The sequence below is a fragment of the Varroa jacobsoni genome, unplaced genomic scaffold (assembly GCF_002532875.2).
Source record: "Varroa jacobsoni isolate VJ856 unplaced genomic scaffold, vjacob_1.0 contig00812, whole genome shotgun sequence".
Lineage (NCBI taxonomy): Eukaryota > Metazoa > Arthropoda > Arachnida > Mesostigmata > Varroidae > Varroa > Varroa jacobsoni.
In genome coordinates this window covers 12,927-22,706 of record NW_019214531.1, presented here as the reverse complement: position 1 = coordinate 22,706, position 9,780 = coordinate 12,927, and the positions used below count along the sequence as shown (strand labels likewise).

At 40.7% G+C, this 9,780-nt stretch overlaps 1 long non-coding RNA gene across 4 annotated transcripts; it reads left to right on the top strand.

Annotated features, from left to right (window-relative positions):
* The first annotated feature begins 877 nt into the window (after positions 1 to 877).
* On the top strand, positions 878 to 8,980 carry LOC111271626 (uncharacterized). 4 transcript variants are annotated; one of them, XR_015315404.1, is made up of 5 exons: positions 3,898 to 4,533; positions 4,635 to 4,892; positions 7,364 to 7,563; positions 8,038 to 8,081; positions 8,389 to 8,980. It is a non-coding gene; the product is annotated as an uncharacterized LOC111271626 (long non-coding RNA). The 4 variants fall into 4 exon arrangements; XR_015315403.1 differs by lacking the exons at positions 7,364 to 7,563; positions 8,038 to 8,081; positions 8,389 to 8,980 and adding exons at positions 878 to 928; positions 5,216 to 5,928 and having other exon boundaries at positions 4,364 to 4,533; XR_015315402.1 differs by having other exon boundaries at positions 7,364 to 8,081.
* Positions 8,981 to 9,780: the final 800 nt, after the last annotated feature.

Genomic DNA, 9,780 nt, shown 5'->3' with positions numbered 1-9,780 from the left:
TAATTCAAGTCACGTAGAATGAGGAATATACAGTACATACCACTTGCTCGTATTCACTGCTTGCGTTTCTGTGTGCCTGCGGCGTGCCGCTGCTACCGTTGTCCCTGACACTACTCCTTGATGCCTAATCAGGCGGTTCTTGTGCTAGATCGCACCGCCTGCAGTACCATTCTATTATTCTATTAAGGCTTAATAGGACCGACCGGCAGCCTGCTGCGTAAAGCAGTAAAGTGAACAACGAAGCGGCCAGCGACCAGTTTCTCGTCGTGGTTATGCCGTCCCATCTAGAAATAGCGATAGAAGAAGAAACGAACGACGAAGAGGGAAAAGGCGTTGCTTGCCTGGCCGATAGATGAACGAAAGGTAGTGGAGGAAAGATGCCCGGGGAAAAACATTCGCAGTTTCGAATCTGAGGGTGTTGCGGACTAGAATAGCACTGTAGTAGGACGGTGTTTTGACAACAGAAGAGGTCAGAGGATGCCGACGGCGGCAGATGTGAATGGTTTGTGAGATCGGATCTTTGCTCTCTAACTTCGTCAGCATCCGCTTCGAGTGCACTTCCATAAAAGCTCCGTGAAGCCTAACGGGATTTTAAGGTTTACGCTAATGCTCCATATATTTTCAAGCAGCCTTATAGGGAAAGGTTAGCTTGATAGCTTGATGAGATAAAGTTCATTAGTGCGATTATTGAAAAGCGTGTCTTTCGTATCAGCTTCTTGTTGAACGACATATAGTAGTGTACTTTACCTATAAAGTGCCTAATTCTCTCAGCAGGTTATGCTTAGCGGGAAACTCATAACATTTATAAGTAGATCAGATAATAAGTTCATTGACATTTCATCTAATAATTTTATTTTTTTCTATTTCTTTACTGTCCAGGTCCCACTTGGGATAATGAACGTTGCCGACTACACACTAAAACTGCAAGGTGAGGCACATCATTGTCAGTCAACTTATCAATACAAAATTTAGAGTTCTGAGAGCTTTTCCATTTGACTGACTCTAGACAAGCTCTAGCACAATGGCGACGTCGGATGTCTTCCGTCTGCTCGCCGGCTTTGCTGCTGGCTGTCAGACACACGCTTACACATGCAGAAACATCAACTGAAAATTACGTAGCAACGTAATAGGGAAGTGGTGAGGCGCGATGGAAGCAACAGAGAAGGTAACAATTCATTGGCGCGATGCGCTATATTCATATATGGTCCTATATCACCCAGCTAGCACCCCGTGTTAGCACGACCGCCGCGTCGTCCATAATTGACATTGGGATCACTTGACGCATGGCGTCGCTATAGAGTCAACTACGGCACCCTCGTTCCTATAGCCATGCCATTTCTAGTTACAATCGTACCACATAACGGTCGTATGTGTTGTGGGCCTAAGCAATGGCAGGAAACGACGAGTCGAAGATTACGAAACTAAATGACAATTGATTTCATCGATTTCACAGAACACATCGACTATAGACGATAGCAAGTGATATGACTTGTATAATTAATAGCGTGGTTTCTCTAAGGTACATTGTTGCGCCGAACTTGGCCGATTTAGTGGTAGCGTCGTGGGTAAGTAGCTGACGGATGCCGGTCAGTACGCAGTATAGTACTTGGAGCTCTAATATTGTGTCCCTATTCTACGAATGAAGTGTAATTTAGTCTAAGGAAAATGGGGTCGGAAAGGATCGTTTCTGACCCCCTGCAAACGGTCCTCAAGGCGATAAAGTAAGTAAATTATTAGTGATATATACTATTCTATTCTGTCATTGCTATCTAGTAAATTCAGCACGGGACTGTTCCATCGAAGCCTCGACTACTAATCATGAAAAAGGTTTTAGTTTAACATTTTCATGTTAAACAGGTGGACGTTATATTTAGAAAAACCAGAGGGTATTAACGGTTTACGAATAGACACTATGCAAATCTTCTATCTCTTGTATGAGATGAAATGTGCTAATTAAGATCGTTTCTTTTGCTAGATAGCTATAATAACAAAACTGACCTTTTAGACATTATTTAGACGCTTATAAAGTCCATTTCGGTATAGGGTGTACGGCCCCACACTCGTTATATATTGACAAAAACCTTGGAAGACATTTTCTGCATCTTTGCTTCGATGAATAATAGACTATGCTAATCTGCTTGTACGCATAAAGACGCTGATAAAGTAGTCGTAATGTTAGCCCATGACCCTAAAATGCCGACTTTAATATTTAGACGCCAAGGTTTAGCTATGTTAAACTGATGATTTCTCATTTGAGGCGGAGAAGGTACAAGTAGGCTTTGCGTGTTACAAGTATTGTGCCAATCACGCACAGGGAACATACATATACATATGTATATATATATATATATATATATTGGTGTTTTCGCCAAAGATGTCTGTATCTTTCAGATGTGTTGATGTACATTGCTTTCAGAAAAAATCAACTAGAGACGGCTACTCTGTCGGTTCATGTAGCCCCGCATAGTACGGCTATTAAGCCCACAAGCAGTTTTTCAGTGTATAACCATTATAGACCCGGGCACTAGCACATTCGCCAAATGTATTTTAGCAGAAACGTGAAATAGTCTTGTCCCATATAGGGTATAGCACGCAGCGCAAAATATCATATAGCCCTATTTCACTCCGGCTCATGTAACTTGACGCAGTAACTTTGACCAGGTCGAACTCCATTCACTTTCAGTATTCTTTGAAAAGGCTAGCGTTTGAATCAGTGCGCTAAAGTTCCAGCCTTTATTCATATCGAAAATGCTACAACCTTGATAACGTTCTTTTTCAAAAACCGACGTTCCTATTATAGAAAAAACGGCCTGGCTTTTATAATCCCAAAAATTTCAACAATATACTTGGATTGTATATAGAGAAGTATGGGGCTATGTGGGCCGTAATGCATTGTTGAACATAACCGATGCCACGAAAAAAGCTCCTCTACTATGTGGCCGAAATTAACTAACTACAGTTCGTTCTTTTTTGATAAAATATCAGTTGAAGTTACCTACGTTGTAGGCCCATAAAACTCCATGGGCCAAAGCTGAAACTATATGGACAACTAATGATTCCGTGTGACGAAATCACTCATTCAACAAAAAAGGACAAGGCTTCCTCTTCTTGAAAATCATTCGAAAAGCGATTTCGAGCAGCCGATACTTCATAATAATACCGTTAGGTCGTATGGCAGAACGAATATTCGTTTACCATACGCCTACACGAACTTCTGCCGCGCAGTTTGAAGTCACCTTTTGAGTGACCCAGGTACTGGCGGATTTACGAGTAGTTTTTCCTTTGACATTATTTTCGGGTCAATTTGACCGGCTTTACATGCATGTCGTGTTTATACATAATCCTGGAAAAATAATCATGCGCCGTCAATTCTGATTTATGTAGTTCATAGTTATCCACAATATGGTGCATATGGTTTTTCCGAAATAGGCGTTCTGTAAAAAAAAAAGCAGCCACCTGTAGCCCGTTGTTACTACGACTCCTAAAATACGATGCTTTAACTTGACTGGAAGTATGCTCACATATACGCATACCTAATAAGCTGAGCTATAATCTGAGGCCGCGTGGTTCCTTTAATTTTTCTGAAAAATTAGCACCAACGATGTCCGGTTTCGTATGTGTTCGCAGTGCAGTGGCCTATACAACCTCCTTTCATTTTGACCCAGGTAGACCCAAGGGTGATCACGTAAAGCACTATTTTTATGAAACGTAATCTATCTTCAATTTGTCTTTGAAAATGTCGCTTTGGATCAGACAAAACTGTGCTATAAAAACAAGTTTCTGATTCTTTATTGGTGAACAAAAGTTCGATTGTCGCATACAACTCGATAATGTCGTGTTTCGACAGCATCGGCACACCCATGCAATGGCGATCAGAACGATGAATTAGATGTTTCTTAAGGAAGCATGGTGCAGTTATACAACGAAGCAGCAACTTCCTTCGATCTTTCATCAATATGCTCATCAGTCCATATGGTCCTTTAATCGGTACGTCCTTTTCGTGCATCGCGGTCAGCACACATAAGTTTCTGCCACCTCTTTGTTTCCGAGTTCCTATCTGTGGGTGGCGTGCAGACTTCTTCATTTTGCGAAAGTTTCTCCTTTCTCGACTTGGTTTTTCGTCCGCCCGCTGTGCATCTCTCATGGGCAGGTTGTGCCCGTAGGATCTCAAGACCTAAAGGGGCCAGTTGATCGCAACCGCCCACGTAGGACATAAGGTTAGCTATACTATGTTTCTATACAACTTTATGATGTGGATGCTGCCGTCAAACCCCCTATTAATCGCCAACAGACATGTATATAAATACAATAGTAATGATGCTTATAATGACAGAGTACTTTTTATTGGGCTGTTGTACAGCAGCAGTGGAGGAAAGAGGGCGTCCAAGCCCTGGTAGACGCGCCAAGAGATATAGAACGGCTACCGTTCCGTCACATCGTTGTGGGATGGATGCGGTAAAAGCTCACTAGCTAGAAATAATAGCCAGTGATACCCTCAAATCAACGAAGAGGAACCAAGGAAAGCGTTGTAAGGCAGGTATAAACCGCAATAGACAGATGAAAAACAAAAAAAGTGAAAGGGTAAGAGTGAGATAAAATTTACGAAGGCAATAATGGACTTTCTGCTTCTGTAGTTCGAGAAGATCCACCCGCTGCCGTCGGCTTATACCAACCCATGCTGGTCAAAATGAGTGCGGTGTATGGACAGAGGGGGAGGAAGACTGAAGATAAACTGTGAAGACCACCACCGACGAAAAGAGACGACAAGGGCGCCCAGAAGCTAGAGGGGAAGGGAGGAGTCTGTAATAGTGTTTTCGATCGTGGGAGCGGACAGCTGTTCACCAGACGGATCCTTCAAGCCAAGCGCTTTTTCCTTGCTATGCCTCCAAAAGGTATCCCTGGAATGACCAGTTGTTGCCTTCCGAAAATTATCTCGATTTATGCACTGTAATATTGTGCATTTCCATAAATCTAAAAATGTACAATAGTACAGTATAAATATATTTTTGCCATGTCAAAGGGGGGAACATATGATGGTAAGGGCCTAGTACGAATAATTCAATTTATCTATTTCCGATACCTGAGGCGCTGTGCATACAATTAGTAGGGGCGTCGTTGCAGGCCATATTTTTTGTTATTAATGTTCCGTAGAGTCTGTCACTGCGTATTCTAGAGGTCTTCTTTAGCTACACAATTTCCTTTTTTTTATTTTCAGGATATATGTTTGCTTTTCAGAACCCTTTTTTGTGAGAGCTATTTAGAAATTCCAAAGGACCTTATATTTGCGGAACTTGATATTACGAAGAACTGGACGCAAAGCACAAAACGGCCCCTTATTATTGAGACATAAAAATAACATGGCAAAAGCAGAGTTTAGATTCAAAATATCTCCTCGATGGTCACGTTTGCCAGACCAAAACTAAATTATGGTGTTTATAATTGGGTATCTTGACCGCTATCTGTATAAAGAGATTAAATAACTATTTCAATGCTTCATAAGATTCCAGCCACGTCAAAGCCGATGGCGTTCTTTAATCTAGTTAGCGTCTTCCGATTAAATAAGTCGAATTTCGATAATTAGTAAAATTAAACAGATTTAGATATCGATTACGTAAGCTTTGCCTGCTAATGACAAGCCTAGAGTAAAATAACCTTGCTTGTTTTAAAATAAAAATTTAACATTCAATTTTAACATTTTGTTCATAGAGCACAGCGGGTAACTTTAGCCCTGAGTACTACTGATTATCCATATATATCCTTTTTTATGCCGAATCAATCCATACTATTCTGTGAATGAAAGATCTACAGTAGCTTTACGGATATTTCCTGGACAACTTTTTGGCTACTATCCAAACGAGAACTTGAAAAAGTTTACTGTTCTAGCCCAAAACATAAATAAACTATTACTTTCGGTGAAGGCTTGCTATGACGTGCATGTCAGAAAGTAATTAGCTAACTAAAGTGTGTGAAGTCTGCATTGTGTTGGTATCCCGAACCGTGTGTGTTTTGCCTAGAAAACAGATGTGGATGTGTCAAAAATTGCCTCAGAGTGTACGTATCCGCACATAAACTTTAAAGTGGCCTTTGAAGCAAACGTTGCCCAAACGTATCTTTATCGATACGCTTAGAGACGGTTTCGAGCTTCATATTCATTTGTGTGTACTCCGGCGTCTGCGTGTTCTCACTTGGTCGCTTGTCATAGGTTTGTAGTTTTATATTTCGCCGCAGACCCGTAATTTGTCTCTCTGTCTTTTCACAAGCATGGTTTTTTTTGATGCAATTTTTTTTGCTATTACCATACCTGAATGCTTTCAAATTTCAAGACTTTGCTATCTTTCAAAGCTTAGACAATATTCATAATGTCTTAATGCTGTAAAATTTGCAATACGCCTGCTGTTAGAAAATTTGTATGAGTTGTGGTTCTATCGGCCATGTAAAATATTTCACCACAAGCTCCATAACAAAAAAAAAAAAAAAAAACAATTGTGTACCCGAGCTGTGGATGGAACCGTACAATGATCGTATGTTGAATTCTGGTGTACGCTAAGCGGAGAATTTGACATATGTCAAAACCAAAGTAGTCGCTCGTAACAGTGAGTTACAAGAAACTGACGCGGGGGGTAGTGCTATCTCTGCTTAATAGTAGAATTGAACGGTGTTCGATTTTGATGCAGCTATCTACCCTAACTCTTTTGCCGTTGTGACATGAGTGGACGGACTTCTTCGCTCGCGATGACTCCAGCCGCGTCGAGCCCCAGTGTTAATCAACACTATCCCAGCTCGTTTGAGCTCATTAAAGTGAAAAGAGGGCAACAGTTGACACAATCCTTTGCCTCTAATTGGGACCGCCGTGTGCCGTTTTTGACCTCCTGCCCGCAATCGTGCGATTTGTCATAAAGCATATACTATTCTAGCAAATAACCCTAATCTTGGCGAACCCGACCTGTATAATGCTGCAAGACCCAAATTCAGCCCCCAACCTTGTACCTGTGACGGACTAACCACAGTTACGAAATGAAAAATTTGTCTTCTGAATGTTTCTAAATATCTGAAGTACGAAAACTGATAAATTGGCCCAACCGCCCAGTACAGTATAACTTTAGAACTTGCAAAAAAAATAAAGGCAGTTGACGCTGTTTGCTGTGGGTTTACAGTGCTAAGACGAAAGCCTTTTTCTTTATTTTGAACATCAAAGCCCAGTCAAACAGTACATGAATGTCGACTAGATCAAGTCGAAACAAATATCTAACACCGATTCTGAGGCTATTTAAGAAGTGAAAATTGGTATGCCTGAGTTTGCCTTTGCGGAAATAAGGGAAAGCTAGGCAAAAAGCGCGAGAGTGCTTTTCTGCCCTACCTTCAGGTTTTCGTGTACGCCGAGAGGGCCGGCCGCTCAGAAATTAGGAAGCGAAGGATGGTGCGATGGTTTGCGTAAAACGGCTACGTTTCCCAGTATGCTTATTCTAATGGGTCGGCGGCGATTGGTTCCAGCCAAACAGCTTTGGCCTCCTCCAAGGCGAAACGGCTCAAACCTTCATGCGTGGGAAACCCGTCCAGCTGATGGTAAGCTCTTCTTTCCTCATCAGCATATCGGCTGACGCAGTCTCACCAGCCATGTTGCCTTTGATAACTTGAACAGCCCTCGCCCCTGAATCTTTCCTCTTAGCTATAGGCCGCTTGATTTTCTCTCTTGCTGTTTGCCTTTTGTACAGAACTAACCTACCTCGGGTCTTCGATCGAGACACGCGAAATGGATCACAAAATTTTCGAAATACTTAGTCTAAGTTACAGAGAATATTGCATAGATTCAAATTCGTATCTAGCCCTGCTACTGCTTATTTGGAGTCCATCAGTGCATGGCGTACATGGCGGTGATACGTTCCGACTTCTACAATACGGGAGTGATGATTTATAAAGCCTGGAGAGGAACGAACCTATTCAATACATATTTACGCGTTTTGCATTACATGGCTGTCGCTACATCCTATGCGGTGCCCTGGGATTTCATTTGTCAAACGCTAAATGCGTCTGCACAAGGACGCTGAAGACGATGCATTGCCGTCGTTGAGCGAATTCTCTAAGTAAGTGTATCAAATTTGATTTCTTCATTTCGTATGTCCATACAAAACAACTATATTTTTGTATACATATAATAAACATTTGATAGATATTACATTATAGTTATCCACATTTTTTTAATAATGATACGTATGCATATTAAGTAGAGAACCGATATGTCTGAATTTGGCTTCTTCAGACAACTAAAGTAGATCGGCCACGTAAAGTCAATTGGACGAATCAATCAGCGTAGCTCAAGCGATAAAAACAATTTTTGAGTAACAGCTCACAAAACCAGGAATAAGAATATGATGCGTTTGTGGCTTCCAGGCGCTTGAAGACAGTTTCCTGATAAACAACGAAGTTACTATGTGGCTTAAATCATATTTTGATGTCTTTATGGAAAAACCACGCAATAGATACTCTTAAATACGTTATTAAAAACGTGTGTTCTAGGTGATAGTGGATTCGTAGCAAACTCCAGCTTTACAGCGAAGAGAGTAACAACTCATTGCTGACACTGAAAAAGTGTAATTTTTCTATGGAAAATTATAAAAAGCAACAATAAAGGCTCAACAAAATGTACCATATTAGCTGGATTAATAAAACTGGATAAACAAAATTTAAAAAAAAAAAAAAAAAGTGACTTTGGAGTTCTAAAATCTATTTTCGAAGTTCAGGATGAGTCAGCATAAAAACCTATTAGAAGCTGTAGAGCCAACGCTTTGGAAAGGTTGTAATAGAGTCGAAATTCTGGAGACGGTCAAAGCAATCAATCGGATAAAGGTACTTACACAGATTAACAAATACTCTTTACTCATATACCACCCCACACAACATTGACTAGTAATGCCTGCAAACTGAGCGATGTATGCTGGTAGAAAACCCTTTGAGCTGTTCTATACAAATATTAGTACACATTTAAAAATACTGCAAAGAGAATAACAGCATCGAATAATACCACCTTCATTGGCATCATGCAATTGCAGAAGTGGTTGAAAAGTACGGAAGTGATATCAAAGCTCACTGTCAAACATATTAAAGCTAATTTCAGCAAAATGTAATTTTCTGGAATCTTTTTTTTTTCTGGCATACATTTAAATCGGTTAGCTCGCTAATTTATCGATGTCTTTTCGCGAAGGGTCGTTAAATCAGTCATGTGTACCGCAAAATTATGTGAATAGGAATCACAGGCACTAATGGCGGTGGGTCTAGCATCGAATCCCGCGTATTGACATCAAACGGCGTTATCACGAGCACTTCGTTCAATACAACTCACCGAATAGCATATATAATGTTTATGGCTTACAAGTTCCGATTAGTTTACCTCGAAATTTAACCATTATACTTTGTGTCAGCCATAAATCTATGTATATATATCAGTTCTCGGGCATGGATGTGCTAACGCTGGCACTATGTTATAAACAATAATATACTTTTACGTGTGATTACGAAGTACACCAATGTTTGCCATCTGGAGATGACGTTAGCAAGTGACTTGAACGAACGATAAACTAAAAAGATCACGATTTTTTTGCATCGTCGGTGTTGGAAAATTTACCACGAACAATCTTCAAAGACCACACATTATACAAGCACTTTATCCCTTATGTGGACTGGCCTCGACATAACGAGGTCGTACCAAAATAGGAACGTCTAAATTATGCGCCCTGGAACGGTGCCTAAAACTCTACTTAGTTGAGAGAGCAAGTTCGCTAAAAA